General features: G+C 45.9%; 1 protein-coding gene across 2 annotated transcripts in view; it reads left to right on the top strand.

The window, feature by feature from the left end:
* The first annotated feature begins 15,099 nt into the window (after positions 1-15,099).
* The window catches only part of LOC144115900 (nose resistant to fluoxetine protein 6-like), a 134,602-nt gene continuing 128,076 nt past the window's right edge, over positions 15,100-21,625 (top strand). The window contains exon 1 of one of the 2 annotated variants that reach the window (XM_077650532.1): positions 15,100-15,148. The gene's annotated coding sequence lies outside the window, so the exon portion shown is untranslated. Of the gene's footprint in view, positions 15,149-17,737; positions 17,790-21,625 lie in introns of those variants that run through there. The other variant, XM_077650533.1, reaches the window with a different exon arrangement.

The raw sequence follows: 21,625 nt of genomic DNA, 5'->3' as shown, positions 1-21,625 counted from the left end.
TGTTTTGTCTTCTCGTCCGTGTCTTTTTGCGCGCAGTACCCTTTTTTATTCACCATGGTAAATCAGGTCTTTTTCGGAACAGTCCCTTTTACAAGCGATGAACTTCCGCCAACAGTGCTCCATCCTCTGCCTATCATCATTGAAGAAAGAGGTAGTTGTTGTCAACACCAACGACCCGCTGCAGTTCCGACCTCTTCATCGGACGCGAACTGCGTGCCGTTGAAACGGTTTTATTTTCATCTGAGGAACCAGGCTGAAGTCTGATGGCGCAGATTCGGTGAGGTAGGCTTGCTAAGATTATTGTGGAACTGAAAGCTCTTTAGTTCTCCAGACTTGTGCGCGGTCGAGCGTTACCAAATTGAATGAGCTAATCTTTCTGGGGACAAAGTCAACGCTGATGTGCACTCATTTTTTTTGCCGAGTCACGCAGCACACAATATTAATATTAAGGCCACGTTCGAGAAATTGAACCGGAACAATATCTCAAAACATGACAACAAGCATTGTAACTTAGAAGGACTTTGGTGTAGGCCAGTTGGTAGGACATCATGAAGAGCAAAACCGCAAAAACAGGACGGGACTCAGGCAGGCGACAACACAGGGCGGTACTGACAACAGTTGCCAGTTGTCAGTACCGCCCTGTGTTGTCGCCTGCCTGAGTCCCGTCCTGTTTTTGCGGTTTTGCTCTTCATGATGTCAACAACCATTGATTCACTTGCACTGAGCATAGTCTTTGAGTTGCTAGGTGGCAATACTATTCCTTCGAATTTTATCCGGTGAAAATTTAACGGAAAAATTCGTGTCTCTCCTTGCCTTATTTCGTTGGACAAGCGCAGGGGGGTTTGCTTTAGCTCGAATCCAACCACTCTGTTTTTGATACAATTCACTGTATTAAGCTTTACACCAACGTTGTTAGTTTTAGCCTGAGCTAAATTCATTAACGCGCTGAAAGGAACTAAGCCGCTAAAGTCTGTGCACTCTTGGCAAACCTTAATAAATAAACTAAAACGCAACCGTACAACACGAGGCTGCTTGCTAGACATAAAATGTTTGCTAATTCAATTTCAGCACAGATTATGGCAGCATAAAAAGTACTATGTACAAAAATACAAATTTGCGTATACAATGTAGGAAAAAAAATAGATTGTAAACCCATTCCTCTACAGATACAAGAACCATACAGTTAGCAAGGTTTACCTTGACGACAAGAAATACTGCAACCCATCATAAAATGCGTAGGCCTTTAGTCACTTAATAACCCGAATACTATGTCACTCTATGCACATCCATGTAATCGCCTGCCGCATTCGTTTCACTTGTTCCCAACTACACGTGCGTAGGTTTCATCATTTATTACCAGCCCCAAAGTAACAAGTGCTGGCTTCGACAACATCCATCCAAGCCACATTCAAATGTTTTTCCATCACATAATCTACGTTCTGGCGGCTATCATTATTTTAACCTTAAGAATAGGCGTTTATCTCCAGGAAGTAAGGGAAGGTAAGATAACCGCCATTTTCAAAGAAGTCCTCGGTTCCTCGGTAATAAAGTATAGACCGGTGTGTGTTCTTTCATTTCTTCAGTAAAGTAATTGAAAAAATAATTAAAAAGCCCCTAACAAATTGTTACAAATTTAACCACCTTTCTCCATGAGAGTATGGCTTCCGTTCGGGATATTCAACCGATCTGACTTTTTTCTTCAGCAGAGCAACTAAGAGACACAATTCACTGTGGGGAATGTGCTCGCTCTGTATTTAGATACTTATTTAAAGCATTCGACACAATTGACCACTCGATCTTTTTCATTAAACTCGACAAAGTAGGAATTACGGGTCCACCTTTAATCTTACTTCGCAGTTACTTACGAGATCGAAATCAGGTTGTTAGCATTTCATGTGTTTGCTCAAAGTTAACAACAAATGTAGGCGCACTGTAGGAATCTGTGCTCGGACAGTTCTTTTCTTAGTTTACATTTTTGCCTTACCTAACTGTCTCACACCCATTAATTGCATACTGTATGTCCATGACACCACAATACTAAGCTCGAAGAACTGCATCACATCTCAAGTTAGCGAACAAAACCACGATCTGATTTCGTGGCAATAACCTGATTTGGTATCAAGTTGACCAGCTACAAGTAAACCACAGGAAGCCCAATTTTTTTTTATTCACTTCGTGCCCAGCATTGCCTGATCCAGTTCCTTTTATTTTAATTAATGAGTACACAGTTCCTGTAAGCCATTTTTGCACACACTGAGCAGTTAAATTCGACTACAATCTCGAGTTTCGAAATCATATACAACCTTTGTCCGTAAAGTTTCTAGACTGAGCCTATTAAAAGAAATGCGTATAACATTGAAGTAATTTGTGCAGCACCCCTTCAAAATAGTCTCCATTGCAGTCTATACACAGTTTTCAACGATTCTTGTGGTTTTGGAAACAGTTGGAAAACGCTTCTTTTGGCAGGGCTGTCTGCTCCTTTGTCGTGGTGACTTTAATGGCCTCCACACTCACCATCCATCGGCCTTTTAGGGCCCTCTTCACACGAGGAAACAGAAAAAAATCGCATGGGGGAGGTCAGGCGAGTATAGCGGATGGGGAAGTACAGGAATGTTGTGCTTGGCAAGAAATTTTGTCATGCTCAGAGCAGTGTGCGGCCTTGCGTTATCGTGGAGAAGGCTCCATTTTTCAGATGTGCATAAGTCAGGGCGACGACGTCGCAGTGCATCACGCATGTGTTGGAGCACACAAATATAAACTTCCTGATTCACCGTCTGGCCTTGTGGGACGAACTCGTGATGTATGACACCTCTGGCATGGAAAGAGCTATCAGCATCATGTTTTTTCGGTTTTCTGTCGCCGCACCTTTCTCGACGCCGGAGAGCTTGTGGACCGCCATTCGGCGCTCTGCCTCTTTGTTTAAGGATCGTATTGAAAACACCATGTTTCGTCTTCAGAGAAGATGCTGTCGACGAACGCAGCATCCTTCGCTGCCTCGGAGAGCAAATCAGCGCTCACCGGTGCCCGCGTGTCCTTTTGGTCCTGTGTGATGGAGAGCGGCACAAGTCTGACATTCAGCTTTCGGTTCCCGAAGTTCTCACGCAAAATTTGGTTTCATGTTGTCTTACTAATGTCGAGAGCATCTGATAGCATGCGGACTATAATGGTGCGGTCTTGCTGTATGATTTCCCTGATATGACCCCACGTAGTTTTCATTCCGTGAGGTTGAAGGAGGCCCCTGCCTTGTGTCGTCTTCCACCCACGTTCTCCCCGAAACGAAAGTCTTCTGCCACTCGAAAACTCGCGCCTGAGATGATGTCTCGTTGCCGTAAGCGTCACGAAGGGGCTCATACGACTGTGGGGCTGTCTTGCCAAACTTCACACAGAATTGTGGTGTTCACACGGTGTTCGAGGTAGACGTCTATCTCATCACGTTCACTGACAGTAGATTACGCAGACGATTAGTGAAAACGTATTTTTCTGCATCTAGCGGCTGCCACAGCAATGAACACAAATAGCTCAGGTTAGCCCGAAAAGACGGCGCTACACATAGCCACCAACATTTGTTTTGGGGAATCATTTCTAGAGAAGAAAATAAATCAGTCTCAAAACGTTACGGACAAAGGTTGTAGGTCACATAGAATTGAAAATTGCGTACGGAATCTGTGTTCTTGTCAAACCTCGTCCTCTCTTTTTCCTTTATACTATTGTACCCCTTTACCATGCATTCATTCATTCCCATAACAATGCCATACTGTGATGGGGAAGCACGACACTATATTATCGCCACTACAAATCCTTCAAAACAGAGGAATTAGAATATTATCCTTCAGCGCATGTAACATCAACGCAACACTGTTATTTGTATGATAATCTCGGCGTTCTTCTGTGAGGGCTCTAAGATAAAACTTTTGTCCGTGCAGTTTCGAGACTGATTTATTTTTCTATCTAAAATAACTTTCCAAACAAATGTCGGTGCGTATTTGTAGCGCTACCTTTTCGGGATAACCTGAGCCATTTATAATAATTGCTGTGGCAGCCGCTAGATGGCACTACATGTAGAAAAATACGTTTTCACTAGTTGTCTGTGCAATCAACCGTGAGTGAAAGTGGAGAGATGGACCTCCACCTCGAACAGAGTGTATACATAAAATTCTGTGTGAAGCTTGGCAAAACAGCCACACAGATGTATGAGCTACTTCGTGACGCTCACAGTTTTAGTTGACCGGAGCGACGGTCCCGCTACGCTCACGGTAGCACGGTAAGCGATAGCACAGCGCTGACACCAAAGTCTTTTTTAGTTGCGCGTGAAACGAATTCTCTTAGCGGAGGAGATTCTCGTAGCGCCCTCTTTGTAACTAAACTTGAAGCACTGCATTTGATAAACTATATAGGGCCATTATTTCTTTTCATAGTGTAAAAAATTCTCTTTAATATACCATTTCATATGCAGTTGAAAATAATTTAAGCAGCAGAAATGTTTTTGTTACATATATTGATTTACTTCGACAGGTCGGGCCTTCTCGATATCCAAAGCAAGCCAAAAGCAGCCCTAGCCAAGGTTTTACTAGTTTTTCCTAACGTTGATGTTGATTTCACGAGACACCGTGCGTATGTACGTACATCTTCTACATTTGCTACATCTACGAAGACGATGCCAAAGCCGAATTAGCACCGCTGGCGGAAAAAGTCGATGACGAACTTTGCGTGCTTTCCTCGCTGGGGGCAGCCATCTTGCTCCGATGCCGGGTAACATCTAGCTAGGCTCGCTCCGCTAGGGTCGTGAGCGAGGGGAACGGGAGGTGCGCTCCAGTAGCTAGCTCAGGGCCAAGCGGGCTGCGCATGCTCAGTTGAGTTCCCGCTGGGCCGCCTGAGCGGAGCGGAACGCCGCTCCGGTCAACTAAAACTGTATATTTTCGCGGGCGCGAGTTCTCGAGAGGCCAAGAGGTACGTTTCAGGGAGAACGTCGGTGGAAGACGACAAAAGGCAGGAGCGTCTTTCCACCTGACGGAATGAAAACAACATGGCTCGCATAAAGAAAATCGTACAGCAAGACCGCACCATTACAGTCCGCATGCTATCAGATGCTCTCGACAAACATTCCACCAAGTTTAGTGTGAAAACTTGGGGAAACGAAAGCTGAATGCCTGAGTTGTGCCGCACTCCCTCACACCGGACCAGAAGGACACGCGCGCATCAGTGAGCGCTGATTTGCTCTTCGAGGCAGAGACGGATGCTGCATTCGTGCACAGCATCATTGCTGAAGAAGAAACAGGGTGTTCTCAATACGATCCTCAAACAAAGGGGCAGAGCTCCGAATGGCGGTCCACAAGCTCCCCGGCGTCGAGAAATGTGCGGTGACAGAAGACCGAGACAAACACGATGCTGATAGCTCTTTCCATGCCAGAGGTGTCATACACCACGAGTTCGTCCCACAAGGGCAGACGGTGAATCAGGAGTTTTATATTTGTGTACTCCAACACAGGCGTGATGCACTGCGACGGTGTAGGCTTGATTAATGGGCATCTGGACAATGAAGCCTTCTCCACAACAACGCAAAGCCGCACACTGATCTCAACGTGACAGAAGTTCTGGTAAAGCACAGCATAACTGTACTTCCCCATCAGCCATACTCGCCTGACCTCTCTCTATGCGACTTTTTCCTGTTTTCTCGTGTGAAGAGAGCCCTAAACGGTCGCTGGATGGGGAGCTTGGAGGCCATTCAAGACGCCACGACAGAGGAGATGAGAGCCCTGCCAAAAGAAGCGTTTTCCTACTGTTTCCAAGACCTCAAGGAGTGTTGGAATCTGTGTATAGATTGCAAGGGAGCCTATTTTGAAGGGGTGCTGCACAAATGATTTCAATTTTAAACGCGTTTTTTAATGGTCTCAGTCTCTGAGCTTTACGGACAATGGCTGTAGTTGGTTTAATGTGGCTGTTATTCCTAGCGAAATCCTCGCAAAGACAAACAGAACGAGATTCGCAATATATCATAACTTAATTTTGGCCAAAATACGAACTAATTAGGAAAAACAAACAATTATTTTCCCGTCGTTTTTTCAATACACTATCACCTGCATTAGGATGTTTAAATCCGAGCTGAAGCATTTTTAATATTTTTTATTATCCTAATTTCTTAATTAACTTCTTAATTAGCACTCCAGCCGAGTTTATAACTACGTATAAGTACCTAACACCTCACCTTCATTCAGACGTAACTTGTAGCCACGATATTAACCTTATTTTTGCATCCGCGAATCGGTCACTTGGTCTCTTAAAACGCAACTAAAAGCATGTTCTTTCCCCCTCCGAACACGTGCTTACACCACTCTAATTCAACCTAAAATTGAGTATGATTCGGCTATTAGGTACTCTCATCAACCATACTCAAATAACATCGAATCTTTGCAGAATCGCGCGGTTCGTTTTATTTACTCTGAGTATTCCCGTCATACAAGCACCACAGCCTTAAAGAATCTCGTAGGTCTTCAGGAGTTACGTCCCCGACAAATAATTGTAGGATTTCCACCTTTTCGAAAGCTGTATCATCACTAAGCGCCTTCGTAATGACTTTTTTGTATTCTTTCTTTCATTTTTCAACGACGCGACCATTACTTTAAAGTGGAGCTTTTGTCATATCGTACATTCAACTACGCGCATTCATTCATACTGCGCACAATAACTGAACAGAATGCTTCTCCTTCACGTTTGCAACTGCCATTAGTCCTGAAAAATTTTACCATCTCATGTCCTCCATAACTACTGGTTAACTTCTTTTGTACGGCGTTACAACATCAGTGCATTGTGTTCAGATCGCACTGTATTAATGCGTAAGCATTACTTGTCTCATGTGTGGCGTGTGCAAAACGTGTGCACAGTTTCGGTCTACAAAGTAACTCGGGTAAGCTCGGATAAGTATGAAGGACCATCGCGGCAGCTGTGCGAGAAGCTGCTCGTGACGAGCAACATGTGGTGCACAATCCCTACGGGTGGCTGTGACGGGAACAGCCACCCACCAGTGCAGTGGCGCATCGCTTAACTGCTGCGCCAGAGCGCTGGTAGTGGTATGAGGACTCGCCGGCATCTATGAATGCTAATTAGAGAGTGACAAATTTTGCATACAAGGATATTGGGCATCAGAAATCCGAAGGGTGGCGATTTGGTGGCCAGCAGCACAGGTAATCTGCCCAATATTGCAAATGGGCGGTTTCACCATGGTGCTTTCTAGGTTCGGCCTTTGCCGATGAGTTTCCAATATTTGGCTGATTTCTTGTGTTGGTTGACACAAACGCACAGAATACAACAGATATAATTAACCGCAAATGCACCAACGGAAGCAGGCGCAGTGCACAATGCATTCGCATTCATCGCACGTAAGGAGACTGAAGTGCCCCTGGTAGCTTTTTCAGTCAATGATGTTTCTTGGTTCATTTCAGGGCTGTTGATTATAATAATTTGTATTACCTGGTATCAATTTTTCTACTCTCTGCTGCTCTGTTCATTGTTTTCTTTCTTTTGTTTTGGACTTATTTATACTCTTTAGGCGGTGAATTATAAGCAGTTATCAGTTTATTCTAATGTGGGGTGATAAGGTTTTCTTTGTTTTTGTGGTTTGTGTTGTGGTATTTTGGTCTATTTGCTGTACCCCCCCCTATGCGTCTGAAGGCCCGCAGTCGTTAGCTGGTTTAGAGGCATTTTCTACCAATAAATAATTAAATAAAACAAATATTGAGGAATAACGTGATGTAATTCTTCTAAATTGTTTTGTCTACTTCAGTTGTCCCCTTGATTGTTATCCTTCCTTTATACTTCCGCTTGCTGTTGTTTGTATTTGTTTCCATCTAATTTAGTGTAAAGATGTAATCCTTCTGACTATATGCAAGCAATGAGGGGATTCATGAAATATGTACAGGACTCCTGACTTCGATTGTGTTCTTTGCTGTCCTCTTGCCAATGCTGTGCTTGGTTTCGAATACTTTCATGGCTTTATGTGCGGGAGGTCTCAATTCAGGCTCAGACTAACAGAATTCCTCTTGATTACTTATTTCATGTAACTCGTCCATTCACTAAATAAAAGTGATTCGGTGCCTGATTCGACAATCCCCAAATTCGTCAGCACGTCCTCCTAGCAAGGTGAAAAGTTGGGCTGGTTGGTTCATGATCTTGTGGCAGGAAGAGCGTAGCACGAGACAAGGAACAGGTGGGACACGACGCTGAATAACAACCAGATTTTTAATGCACGTTCGTCGAATATATATACCTCGCTCGTGCAAGAAGGAAAGGACAGAAGCAAACACCCATAAGATATACACATGGTAAAAGATTAGGACTATGCACGCAGATAATCAGTTTCGCTGTCAAGAAGCGCTATCGAAGGTATGCTGACGCATACGTCGCTCTTTTTTCGGATGTTGAAGGCTTCAATCTCCCTGGTCCGTTGATCAATATATGACGCGATGACCATTGCGTTCTTAAGCTGCGGAGCACTGCTCTCGGCAATGCTTTGCTAGTTCACTGCTTATGGCACCCTCAGGGATCTTTTGTGCTCTTGAAGCCGTTCATTTAAACAGTGCCATTTTGACCAATGTAGGTGCGTCCGCATGATAGAGGTATTTCATACACAACTCTTTTCACACAATTCACATGTTTCGTCTGGTGTTTTTTCTTGCATTGATTTTTTTCTTTTCTCGTTGTTGACTTTGGTGCACAGGCTTCTTGCTTCTTAACTTGTTGGGTGCTGACATGAGCACTTCATTGCCAGCTCTTGCGCCTACCTTTTTGAGGTTGTGAGAAATGCATGAATGTAAAGAATGAGCGCGTACGGCTTCCTTTTTTCTGATGTGGTTGTGATGTATTTCCTTCCTCTAAATGCTTGCAGAATCCCTTCTGCGACACTGGATAGCAGTCTCGTCGGGTAACATGCTGCTCTCAGCCGACGGTCCCGGGCCTCAAAACTGCCTTGAACTTCATAATAACAGGATCTCGTCAATGCGGCTCTCATTGCTGCTTCTGTTATACTCCGCTTGATGATCTTGGAATGCGAAGGTGTGTAAGGGGCCAGCGTCGTGTCCCGCCTTTCCCTTCTTTGTCTCGGGCTGCGCTGTTCCTGCCACAACACCACAACGTCCTCCTAGATCTCGAATTGGTCCAGAGGCAGGACTCCCATTGTGGTGCTTGTACTTCGTGGGCTATCAGAATGTAATCTTCGCACGAGCTCCTCCTGAATATTTCCCAGTGCCCGCCAGATTGAGCTTCAGTTACCGTCGCAAATTTCATCTCACACCACTGAAAAGTGCCGCGCTGGGACAAAAAAAAAACGTAATGGCAGGTAATTTGTCTGGGGTTAGTTTGAAGAACCTATTCTAAAATTTTTGATCGTCGTTCGAATCATCACGTTCATACATAACCGTTCACTCGCAAACACCTGCCTTCCCTCGGTGTGAAATAGGCCTAATGCATGACAGATTTGTCGCTTGCTTTGACGAAATGCGCGGCAAATTTGTAAAACAGAGAGCCCCTAAAGATGCACGGGACGCCAAGCAGCGCAGTTACGGTGGGAGAGTCTTTCAACGGCAAAAAAAAACACCCAAAAACAGAGCATACGTGACGCCACTAGCCCACCTCACGCATAAATGTACTGGCAAGCTAAGTTGTTTCCACGAGCGGCTCAGTTTACCCGGACCACTGCGCTTACGTCAACGGACCGCTCTCCAGGCCTTGTATATATTGGCGTACTTCGATCAGCGATACGGAGCAGTTTTTATTGCTCCGCGAAACAGAGGAGCGTATTTGAATGGGTGCGTTGGATTCAAATTTTGAATACTCACTTGACCACGACCAATACTGTGCGCCTTTGTGGATTCAAGGAGAAGCTCCGAACCGCCGACTGGAATACGCTATAGGCGGCAATGTTCAAACACGCCTCTTTTGAAGGAATTCGCTTACGCTAAGCCGTTCTGCTTTAACAGGCCACCGGTCGCAACGACGCTTCCGCGATGAGCGCGGGCGCTTCGTTTCGCTTGACTCAAGATGCTGCATCACTAGCAGGGCGAGGTTGGAATGGAATTATTTGCGCTCTGCCATTAAACGGCAGCGGGAAGGTCGTGCTCCTGCTACAGAATCATTGGCCCGACAAAGCGAAGTGCCTGCACTTACCGCAGAAACGCCGGTGTGACCAGTCGCGTGTTTATGCAAAATGGTTTTTCGGATCAGTAGATCGCGCGACTTTTGAGGGGTATAACAACGCGACGCGTGGGCGCATAGTCAAGTGAGGCTTCACATATGTCGGGATTCATCTTTTGCCATGAGCTTAACCAAACTAATGTTAATTTGAAGAAAACAACAGAAATGCACGTTTCTAAACATGCTTTAGACATGCTGCTAAACATGCTTTAACATTGAAAATTTTGGGCTAATGTTTCCGAATACTAGGATAGGCAATGTAACTTTGTTAACCATCATTTCAGGCGCATTTAAAAATGAGCAGCTGTGGGCAACACGACAGCCTGCAATTGGAATGTTGTGGAACATTTGTGGAGAGCGCTGCTGTTTTAAATACTTGGAATACCGTAGATGAAAACTCGAAGCAATCATCTGTTTCGTAATGGGTATGCTATTCAATAATTAAATTGCTGTGTACAGAGGATTTACACATTTCGTCTCCGTCAAGATGATGCTGCCGCGGTAGGGATTCGACCCTCCTACGTTGCAAACAGCAGCCGAAGTCAAAAGCACTGAGGCGTCGCGGCGGCTATTCTAAGAAATATAGCTTCCGTAGTCATATTTTTTTTTCTGTTTTAAAGCATTTTACATGCTGTGTATGCTTCTTGTTTGTTTGTTTTCTAGAATATATTCCTGTTTTTCTCATTTTCATGTATTCTTGTATGTATTCCTACCTGCGCTATTCTCTCCAGTGTAATGCTAACTTAGCGCCGTGTGCGCAAGATAAATACACAGGGTGTTCTGTATTTATTTGCCTGTGTTGTAAAAATTTTCCTGCTCAAACCACTCGTCTATTTCGCCTCAAGTATAGACCACAAGATAGCTTACTATAGAGTGATTTTTTTGATAAATAATTAAACATCTAAACTTGCTTGGACTGCCCGAAATCGGCGAAAAACTGCTGTCGTCTGCACAGAGAATTTTCGTCTAGGTGAGTGGAGCAGCAGATTTGTCAGGGTGCGCCATCTGGCATTCTGCGAGACCTAGCACAGCTCTGGGCAGCGATGTTGGTTGTCTCGCAGTTCGACAGATGGCACAGCTTCTCAAATCGGCTATGTCGCTCACCTCGATGAAAACTCTGCGCTAAGACGATTACAGGTTTTCGCCGATTCCGGGCAGTCCCGGCATGTTCGATGTTAAATTATTTATCAAAAAACGCAGACTATATTACGCTACCGTGTGGTATGTACCTGAGCCGAATTAAAACTGTTCGTTGCGCAGGAAAAATTTTTACAACCCATACAGACAAATACAGAACACCCGGTATTTAAATGAATAACTTTACAGGTCCGGCAAAAAGTCTGGCGTGCTGGTCGACAAGCACCGCCGATTGGCGCACGGTGCCTGTTGCCAAAGGAAGCGATCAACCGGCATATTTTAGGAGAGACCATCTAAGTGCCATTGCGACAGCGCAAAACTGAAAACAATTAAGGCTAAACACTGGCTACTCCAGGGTGGCCGCGCGGGAGGAGGGCTCGAAAGCAGAAATAGCTGGGAGTCAGAGAGGGGGAATAAGGTTGTGAAGCTATGAGTTAAATTTCTTGCAAAATTTGTGACGCGAGAATGTTATACGGAGAAATCGCAACCGTCACAATTATCTAAAAAAAGAGACGTAGAAAACTTGCATTGTGTAAATAACACCGCGTGCCCTTAACAATTTCTTATAGTCCCGCACACCTATACATAGCACTTATAACGAACTCTCCCGCCTTGCCACTGCATTAAGAAAACAAAAAATTAAGGTTTACTTGCGAACGCGAGCACGATTCTTCACTGCGTCTCTTTGGTCATGATGCTTATTTAGTAGAAGTCGCTAAGAACCTCATTGATAGAATGCCTAGTTTTTCTCAAGCGCTCTGCCCTCCCTGTGAAAATTTCCGAAAGGAAGGAAATGCCACGCTCAGACGATAGTATGCTAGTCTGTAAAGGCCACGAGTCGACTGTTTAGCATTTCTCTTCAGATGTGAGAAGCGCTCACAGCAAGTGTGGGCCACTTATGTTTACTTAAATCCGCTGTCAGCTAATCTAACATCACGGCTGCTTTCCTCAAAAAACGACAGGACAACTGAGAGGGCCCAAAGCCACCTACCCTACAAGTGAAAGGAAAGCTCCCAGGTTTTGCAGCGGGGCTACGCTCATAGCTGTGGCTATCTTTGCCCCTCGTGCTGCGTCCGTCCTGCATAGATTGCTGGTATCTTTTGCACATTTAAATGGTCGGATCTTTTTAGAGTGGGGTTGAGGGTATTTCTGCACGGTTAGCTTGCGTCCTGTGGCACGTCGCTGACCGCTTCGGATCTTTCGAGCAATGCACATTTTCTTCCCTTGTTTCAGACCATGAACCCCGCCGTCACATTTAGGAGCCAGTTTCTTGGCTCAGCTGTCTGCACCGTGCCCCACAGTCACTTTGACCGGAAGGTCCAGAGTCCGTCTGCGGCGCTGTAGAAGACGATGCGAACGAGAGAATGAGCTATGCGGCCGCGATTAGTGACACCACCACCTCTGGAAGTGGCACTCAGAATCGCGGTACTATCTGATAAGGGCAGATGGCGTCAAACAGCACATTCCTGACGCTCCATGCAGAGCTACCCATTTGTAAGGCACTGACGAAAAGAACGCGACCAGCTTCCGAATAACTGCATCATTCCCATTAGTTTTCCACGGAAACTACCCAGAGTAAAAGAGTGTGAGCACTGATAGTTGCTGGGTTAAGCACCAATGATGGGTAAAGCAAGGTGGCGTTTGTACAATTCGATGGATATTAACATCATGCATTGGAAGTACTCGATTCGCTTACGATCTCTGACTAATTTATACAGCCCTGACCTGAATATTTAACTTTCCGCTATGCAAGTTTTTGCCCCCGATAAAGACCCCAAAGCCGTCTTCAACCGCCCACTGACTGATGCGCCGTTGTGGCTAAACGTAATAGCAAAACCTGGCTTTTGCAGTTTACAACTGTACAGCCACTAGCGGTAGAGACACAGCGATGCGCAACCACGCATTTTGCACACGTTTGTGTCAGTTGCATTGTACAGAAGCTGATCACTGTGGCTGCAAGGCGCTGTGGTTCGATCCTCCGGGGTATGGGTGCTTTTTCCTTCTCCCTAAATCTTTCTTCAGAATCACACTTTTCTGATGCTTTACGAGAAAAATTGAGTGTGCTAAATTTGTTCAGGAAGCCTGCACGTTGCTTAGTGACCTTGAGGCTGGCTCCCTAGTAGACGATGTGGAACTGCCGGACCGGTTGCTGCACAGGCCGCGTTTCGCAAGCACGCAGCCGGGAGTCGAGAGAAGCGCCCCAGACAACGCGAAGTTCGAATATGACCTCAGGATGGCCACATCAGGATGTTGAGACGTCCTCAGGTTGTCCCTAACTGATCCTCAAGCATTCCAATTGGGATCCATTTGTCCTTCTGCTCTGCATACTCATGGTGTTTCGAGAATCATGCTTGCGGATGTTTTCAGTGTTACTTCGGTATTTGTATCAAGAGCTTGTATTTTTCTTCATAGGAGTGCCATATTTAAAGCTATGTAAGTGATGGTGGCCAAAATAAGCAAACAGAAGAGGCACAGCACGAGATTACTACGCCCGGAGCCGAAGATAGCTATAGGTCTATCTGGAATTGAATTCTACTACACCAGCAGAAGCATGCGCTACATAAGATCAGGCTTAAAAACATAAGTATCTTAAGACACTTCTTCAAGGCATATAATTTCTTGGGTCACCATGGTTTCCTTTATTATATCACTATTATACAGTATTTTTGTATTGTATTATATCACTATTCTCTTGTATTGTCTTTTCATAAACCTGCATTTTTTAAGTAATGAGAGCCGAGATCGAGAGATAAAGCTGGTTTGATCGCAGTTAAATGCCAAAATAATGTCCTGCAATAGAATGCTTGTTGGACATTTGAGGCATTTTCACCCTCAAGTAGTCCAGGAAAGTACAAACTGAGGACATCCTAAAAAGGACATACTCAAAAGATACTCAAAATGTCCTGTTCGCGATGGGGACCTTCTTACCATTTGAGGACGTCCTCAAGAATTTTAGGGTTGTCTGTGGCGTCTCCTTGCGCCCGGATACGCCTTTCACTGACGCCGCGTTGGCTAAACAGGCACCGGAAGGCACGAATAAAAATAACCAAGGTAGAGAGCCAAAGGGGGAGGAAACGTCGTATAGTAAACAGGTCTGCACAGAAAATAAACTTGGTGTTGCGCTAAATAGGTTTGTTTGCTACACCCGTTGCCAGTTAGTTCACCCTGTGCGGCACGATTGGTACCAATCCGTCCGAGCGGCAATAGAATGTCCTCGTGACTGGCAACGCTTTATCGTTACTTATCAAGCGCAAGTGACTACTGCAATCGCAATGCAGTTGAAGCGAACGAAGGTACTGTGACGCACAGAATCGTTTTTCCGGACATTGGGTTTCTCGCCTCGGCGTGTGTAGCATCACCTCCTGAAACCTTTCCTCTCCGATAACCTTATCGGAAGTTCTAAGCGTCAGGAATACTTCGCGGTTTGGTTCTTTCAGGATACGCCAGGGGAGGCGCCGCGCTTGTTCCGCGGTCAGTAACCTTTGCATGCCTTTGGCCACAAGAATAGCAACATGAAGGAAAGTGCAAAAATGAATTGGCGCGCGTGTCCTGCGCGCCCTTTTCTGTGCACTGCGTGCACTCATTGTGCGCGTCCATTCTGCACCAAACGGTCGCGTAAAACACGGCGATCGAGGAAGAGCTGCTCTGCATTTTCTTCCTACACCGCGTGGCGGCCGATACTATATACGGCGCGCTCGGGCGCGTGGGCTATCGGCGCGTGACGTCATGGGGCGGAAGATGGAGCCGGCCGTTGTGAGGAAGTGGGCGCCTTTGGTGCGACTCTGCTGAGGGGAGCGGTCGCGTGGTCGCCGCGTCTTCGACGATGACGGTAAGCGCCTACTTTGCTGGTCCGCCGTTCGTCTCTCGCCGCGCCGCAGTCGGCGCTACTTTTTGCATCACGCTGGACGCTGAAGGCAGCAGTTACTGGCGCAACGCGTGCTGTAGCGACATAATTTCACCGCGCGCGTCTCTTCACTATGCTTCTGGACAGCACGGTCCATGAGCCCCACATCTGTAGATCCTGTCCATTGGGAGATGAGAACAACGTGCATGCGTAAACTGCCAAGCAATCCTTAGGGTACGCAGTAAAAAAAAAGCTGTACACACGTGCAGCCATTCACTAAACGGGAAAGCCTCACGCTGAATAGTGCTAACTGAAGCTGACAGTATCGCAATGAAAGTGTTCTTGAATGCATTAAGAAATCTGCGAGACCGGTTTTAACCTGGTCAACGGCAGCACCTTCTTTCTCAAATACTGACTCTTCAAACGTAGGCGTTTTACAAACGCACTCAGTCACGCATGGGAAGTGGCGAACAACCCCGCAACAAGCGCTGCCTATCGCAGAGGTGCACTAGGGGCTCAAACCATCCGACGCGACGAAGCCGCTCAAAGCAGTCACGACCATTTGCCGCGTCCGTCTTTCAGCCCGCATAGATGCATAGCGAGAGCTCAAACAACAGCACGCGATACTGCTCTTATTTTGGCTCCTTGTCCCGCTTGCTCATGCTTAGTGACACGCCGGAATTTCGTCGCCGCTGTGTTTCGCTGACCATGCCGCCCTGCAGTCCATTGTCTGGTCGGCTGCTCGCCCAGTGGAGAAAGCGTAGCCACTGCTTTGCAGCTGTCATTATTTATTGCAACAACCTCAAAGGTGCGGAGAAAGCCACAAACGTGATTATGGTTTGAGCGGTACGCTTCCTCAATAACTGATTGTAGAAGACTTTTGGCGCCTACCTAGACCACCGCCATTTCCTAGCACGACCCTCTGAGGTTGGTCACTTTTCACATTCCACGCTACGTGGTACTTGACGAAACCACGTTAGTGAGACGACGCCAATGTGTGATTGAGGTATCGTAGTTCAGAGGCCTTGAGAGTATGCCGTGGCAGAATACTTATGCGAAATTCCTTCGTAATGATCAAGACAAATAGAATAATCTTTGCGCGTAGCTCGTATAGAAGCGTTTATGTGTTCGTGTTCATGGGTATGCAGCGTAGCTCCAACACTGTTTACATGGAGAGACTTAGGTCCAGTTGGATGGTGCTATCTCAGCCGACGGGGGCGATTTTAGAAATGGCGAACACTCCTTGTCAATTACGAAAGCTGCCTACTGAGAACGTTGGTCATGCAGAGTCAGAAAGAGGATAAAGCTCGATTGAGGGCTGACAGTCAAGATAAAGATATGACGGACTTACGGCCCATTCACAAATTTCACGCTGCCATATCGACAATGGACATTTAAGCGATGCGCAGAGACGCAAGGCATGCGTACAGAGCGTAATCTGTGTAAACTGGTCTAAATGATCCGGAAAGACGACTTCCAATAATGCAAATGTCTTCTCGTTTTTTTTTTAAATGGAGCATTGTTTATTCTCAAGGATAAAATTGTGTTTAACAAGTTTTAATTAACTGTCGATAACCGCGCCAATTTTAAAGTGCCACGACATGAAGAAACCTCACGGAGATGAGTATGTGTAAGGGGACTTTTCATGAGAACGCATTTTCCAAGACCCGAAGGGAGCGTATGGGAATCCCATTGAAGAATAGTGCTACTGAAGCTCGTTCCTGCTGACGACACTGCGGCTGCTCGCCTTTAGCCGCACCACGTCAGCAGTAAAGGCACGGCAGCGCTCCCGTGGCGAGGAAAGTTTAAACGCTCTTCCTGATTAAGATATCTCTCATTTCTAGCTTTTGTTCAGGATGAAAAAAAGGCAAGCATAGCTTTGCAGTATAAATGTATCATCCTAGCTCCTATAATTAGAGCCCCGTGGCCAAAATTCTCCTATCTGCTCCCTCATGGCAACCCCGGTAGAATGGTGCCTCACTTCCGCTCACATTCGTCAGATCATCCGGTCAAGGTGTAGCCTCACCTTGTGAGTAAACCACCAAGGTCAGGTCAGGTTAACCAAGGTTAACGCCTTGACCGCTGGTTGATAGACACACGGTGTTTATGTGGGCGGCGAGTTGGCTGATTGTTGTGCGTGCTTTCCGCCCCTCACGACAGTCGTATATTCTGTGCCATGGCACCGACCTACAAGTGTGACAAAACAGGTGCACAGGGAAGTCCTCACTGCACGCTTCGCTTCGTGACTGTAGGAATAACCCGTCAGTGCACAGGCAAAACACGTATCCTCTCCTTGTATTCTCTTTCGCTGCGCCGAGCTCTCTCTCTCTCTCTCTTTTGCTTTCCGTGTTGTTTTGTACAACAGCCCTGAGTGGTCTTCACGACGTCATATGTTCCGCATATGACGCATTGCTGTAACACGCGTCAGTTTTCTTGACACGCGCATAGCTGGGAGGAGGTGTTGGTCCCAGTGGGGAGAAGACGGTCTAACGGGGTAAGCCTCGCGCACTCTCCCTCTCCATCGAAACCAGTTTGTGCCCGCGAGAACATGCGCGTTTTCGCAAGGGCAGTGAGCGCGTTCATTCGGGGCACGTTTGGCAGCACTGCGCCCAGTGGAGGTGGCCAGGTGAGTTTGTTTTCTCCTCCCGTGTGTCATTCTTCTCTCGGGCAAGAGGCATTGAGCAAAGAAACAAATGGTTTTGCTAAAGAGAAGAAAATGTGGACTTAATATCGTCATGCTTGCAACCTTTTCGTACGTTTCTTAGTTTTGAGTATGACTGCGCTGGTTTTTATTTTGCACACTGCTTTCTTTATGAAATGTATGAACCTTCCTGCCAAAAAAAAGTTACTTGTGGCACTGTAAAACTGGTTACGCTACAGGGCTAAAAAACGTGTGCAACACAAATATAATTTCACCACAGCAAAGCCTTCTTCTATTCTTCTTTCCTTTACTTCCGATAGATCTCCGTGATGAGTTGGCAACAGAATTATTCATTTTGGACTCATCAGATTCAGTGGAAAATGCCGGCTCAATCTTTGTGGCCGATGCTTGTGGCGCACAGAAACAAAAGTCTTATACCCGGATTTTACCGATCGCACAAAATGTTAGTCAAGTAAAAATGGAGTCCGTTGAGTTCTCTCCGCTACTCTACAGAGCTCTGGTGGAATGCGAGAGAAGCCGCTCGCTAGTTTTCACGCGTCATCTTTACACATGCCGTCCTTCACGCGGTGTTCTTTTTTTTTCGTTCGCAACATCGACCAGGCCGGCGTCAGGCTTTGTAGGTTAGCCAAGTCAGTTTTTATCTATTCAGCTGGCATGTGCCTACAGCATCTTTGGCTTCTGCAGGTAGCAGGCAGCGCTGTGACATTCCTCAGGCAATCGAAAAAAATATTATTGGGCAGCGGCTAAACCTCTCAGGCGAGTGCCACATGCCTAATGAAGTCGTTGTCAAGGAATGATGTTTAGTCCCTCTTGGGCTGCCGCACAGCAAATCGAACTGCGTGCAAGGCAAGTAGATGTGTATAGTGGGAGTGGATAAACCCTCTCATGATTTGTACGTTCGCGCGTCGCTGACTTACAACCATTTGTCACGATATGCACGTAATGGAGGCGAACTATGTTTAGCTCAATTTCTTTCAGCAACTGCCATGAAGCTCATTTCAGTAAGAATTGCAAGCGGGGTTGTTTAGTGACATGCTTGAGCGGTTAATAGCGTAAGAAACTAGGACGAAGGAAGAGAAGCGTTATGCGTCGTGCCTTCTATTCCTTCGCCCTTGTTTTTTAACCGCTGAAGCAAGCTCATTTCACAAAGGTGCTGCTAATGTTTTGAAGCTCTGGCAAGTATACAGCTACGATTTCTCATTTTCCAGCGCACAAGCAGGTGGAAAAAAATTGTCTCAATATAAACTACACCAGATTTTGCGACAATTCCGCTCAACTTGTCTTCTGCTGCCTGTATCCTGAGAACGCGAAGGCAGCTAGAAGAGGTGAATTATCCCATTTATAAAGAGAAATAGTTTAGTTCCTACAATTCACTCGTGGCAGTATTAAAAAGAAGTAGACAGGAGGATTATTAAACCTGACGCGAGAAAGCTGCGATCGTAGTTAGAGTTACCCTCCACGATTACTTCGATGGTCTTACTGCAATGCATGTTTCTACCTCAGCGGAGGCTTGACACACGCGACAGAATTTTTGTGGACGATGGAGGTGGGTGGGAGGTTGGTAGCGCTTTGGGAGGGTGTAGTTAGTGTGGGAACGTTGGCCGAGGATTGTGGTGGGTGTGGTGGGTAGGTGGCTGGTGAAACTTCGCGCAGATAACGCTGGCATTTTTGCTAAGTGCCAGTGGTACTGCTGTCGCAGTGAAAAAATAATGTCTAGTAGTTAAGGAACAGCGTTGACTTGCTCAGATAAGCTCACCTGCTGTGAATCGGTGGCCTTTTTATATAGAAATGCTCTAAACGAGCGGTTGCTGTCGTGGTACCAGCGCTCAATGCGCAACATCCACTGCCACGGTCTGTACATTCTTGGCCAGATGTTTTCATATCACATGGTTCACTTTCCCGCCAATTTTCGCGCCACTAATGGCTCTGCTGTAGCCCCATAATGATTACCTGAGAAGAACAATTGGAACCGGAGTTTCTCTCACCGTTCAAAGATCTGGAGCTTCATTGGCGCCATAGATTAACCACTCAGCGGCTCACCCGGTCGACATGAAGTCAACCTATTTTTCACCAATTCTGTACAGACGACGACTCAGAAGACCACTTTTTTATTAGAGATGTTACAATGAACTGAATTCCTTCTCTTCTATGGTACTTGTGAACTAAGCGCGCAAGGAGTCTTGAATATGATTTTTTTTTCGGGCATTGCAATGTAGTTCGTAAATGACGCACTAAAGAGCTTCGCTACGGCGAGTGAAAACGAATGGCCTAAGGTACGCGGCTGCGATGGTGTAAATAGACACCGTGTGGTTAAGGACTTGTTTTTGGATATTGCGTCAATTTTCTCGTCGTTTTGTCACAGAGTATCTTTTTACACACTACAATTAATTGAGACTGCTAATCGGAAACAGCCTTTCCGAATTGTACTTCGCCACTAGAAATCGCCGGACTACGGTGTAGCAACTTGCTTCTAAGCCGCAAGTTTTTCAGAATGGTCTGCGCATTTGCTTGTTTCCAACTTAATATTTTTTTTGGGTCTTTAGCGTAGTTCTAGTAATGCAATGTAAGTTAAATCAGAGGTTATTTTCATTAAACATCAACCAGTTCCTGCTGAAAGTTAAGCGCCTCTACTGTCAGCGTATGTTACTTAAGAATTGTGCTTTTTTAATGGCAGCTTTGATTCTTTAACAGTCTTTCCAGTGTTACAGTAGTTGCAGGTGCCCGGCACCGTAAAAATGACGCCGTTATTCTGCGAGCTGCGAGGATATTGCAAGAAAATCAACATTTTTCAAAGCAAGAACGGCACATCTTAGTTGAAGGCCGCCGCGGTGGCTGAGTGGTTATGGCACTCGGCTGCCGGCCCGAAAGACGCGGGTTCGATCCCGGCCGCGGCGGTCGAATTTCGATGGAGGCGAAATTCTAGAGGCCCGTGTACTGTGCGATGTCAGTGCACGTTAAAGAACCCCAGGGGGTCGAAATTCCCGGAGCCCTTCACTACGGCGTCTCTCATAGCCTGAGTCGCTTTGGGACGTTAAACCCCCATAAACCAAACCAAACATCTTAGTTGAAAATTATTTTGCAATTGCATGTAGTTACACATTTGTAGCCTTTTTTTACCTGCTAAAGCGTTTAATTTGGCCGCAAAATGTGGATCGATGGGTAATTGTCATGAAAGTAAGAACAACACGAAGAAACCAGAATTCGAGATCAATCAAAAGAGATGTAATTGTTGTCATTTTTTTCTTAGAACATAACGCATAGTTTATTTCCCGTGAATTTTGAAAAAAAGGAAAATTCTTGGAAGAAAAGCGGCCAGAATATATTGCAGCTATTCCTTGTCTTCAAAAGGCGACAATTCTTTTAGGTTCTTTAGGCTGCGTATTATGTAATTTCGAAGCTGCCACAAGGTTTCTTTTAAGCAAGTTGTGATGACTTCCACCTCAACAAAGCAACACTTTTCTTTCACTGAAATATGATGGACGTTTCTAGAGGTGAACAGTGGCTTTGTTGTCGCAGCATGTCGTAACCGGTAATTTGTACAGATCCCTCTGTGCTACAAGGCCTGAACTACGAGGACTGTGCTAGCCGCTCAGAGAGCACTCTCGTCCAAGTGTCATCTGTGGCTGCACGATAGCGGCAGAGTGGGGCTGCATTTGTGACACTGTTTCGTGCAATAATAGTTATGCGATTGATTTATTAAAAATCGACCGTGCTGTAGAATATGTATACCAGTCTGTATAGCTTATGTGTCCTGCCGGAAATAAGTAAAGGTTCTGCTGTACCGACACTGTGTCCCCGCA

Source organism: Amblyomma americanum, chromosome 1 (assembly GCF_052857255.1).
Source record: "Amblyomma americanum isolate KBUSLIRL-KWMA chromosome 1, ASM5285725v1, whole genome shotgun sequence".
Taxonomy (NCBI): Eukaryota; Metazoa; Arthropoda; class Arachnida; order Ixodida; family Ixodidae; genus Amblyomma; species Amblyomma americanum.
This window is presented reverse-complemented; position numbering and strand designations above follow the sequence as displayed.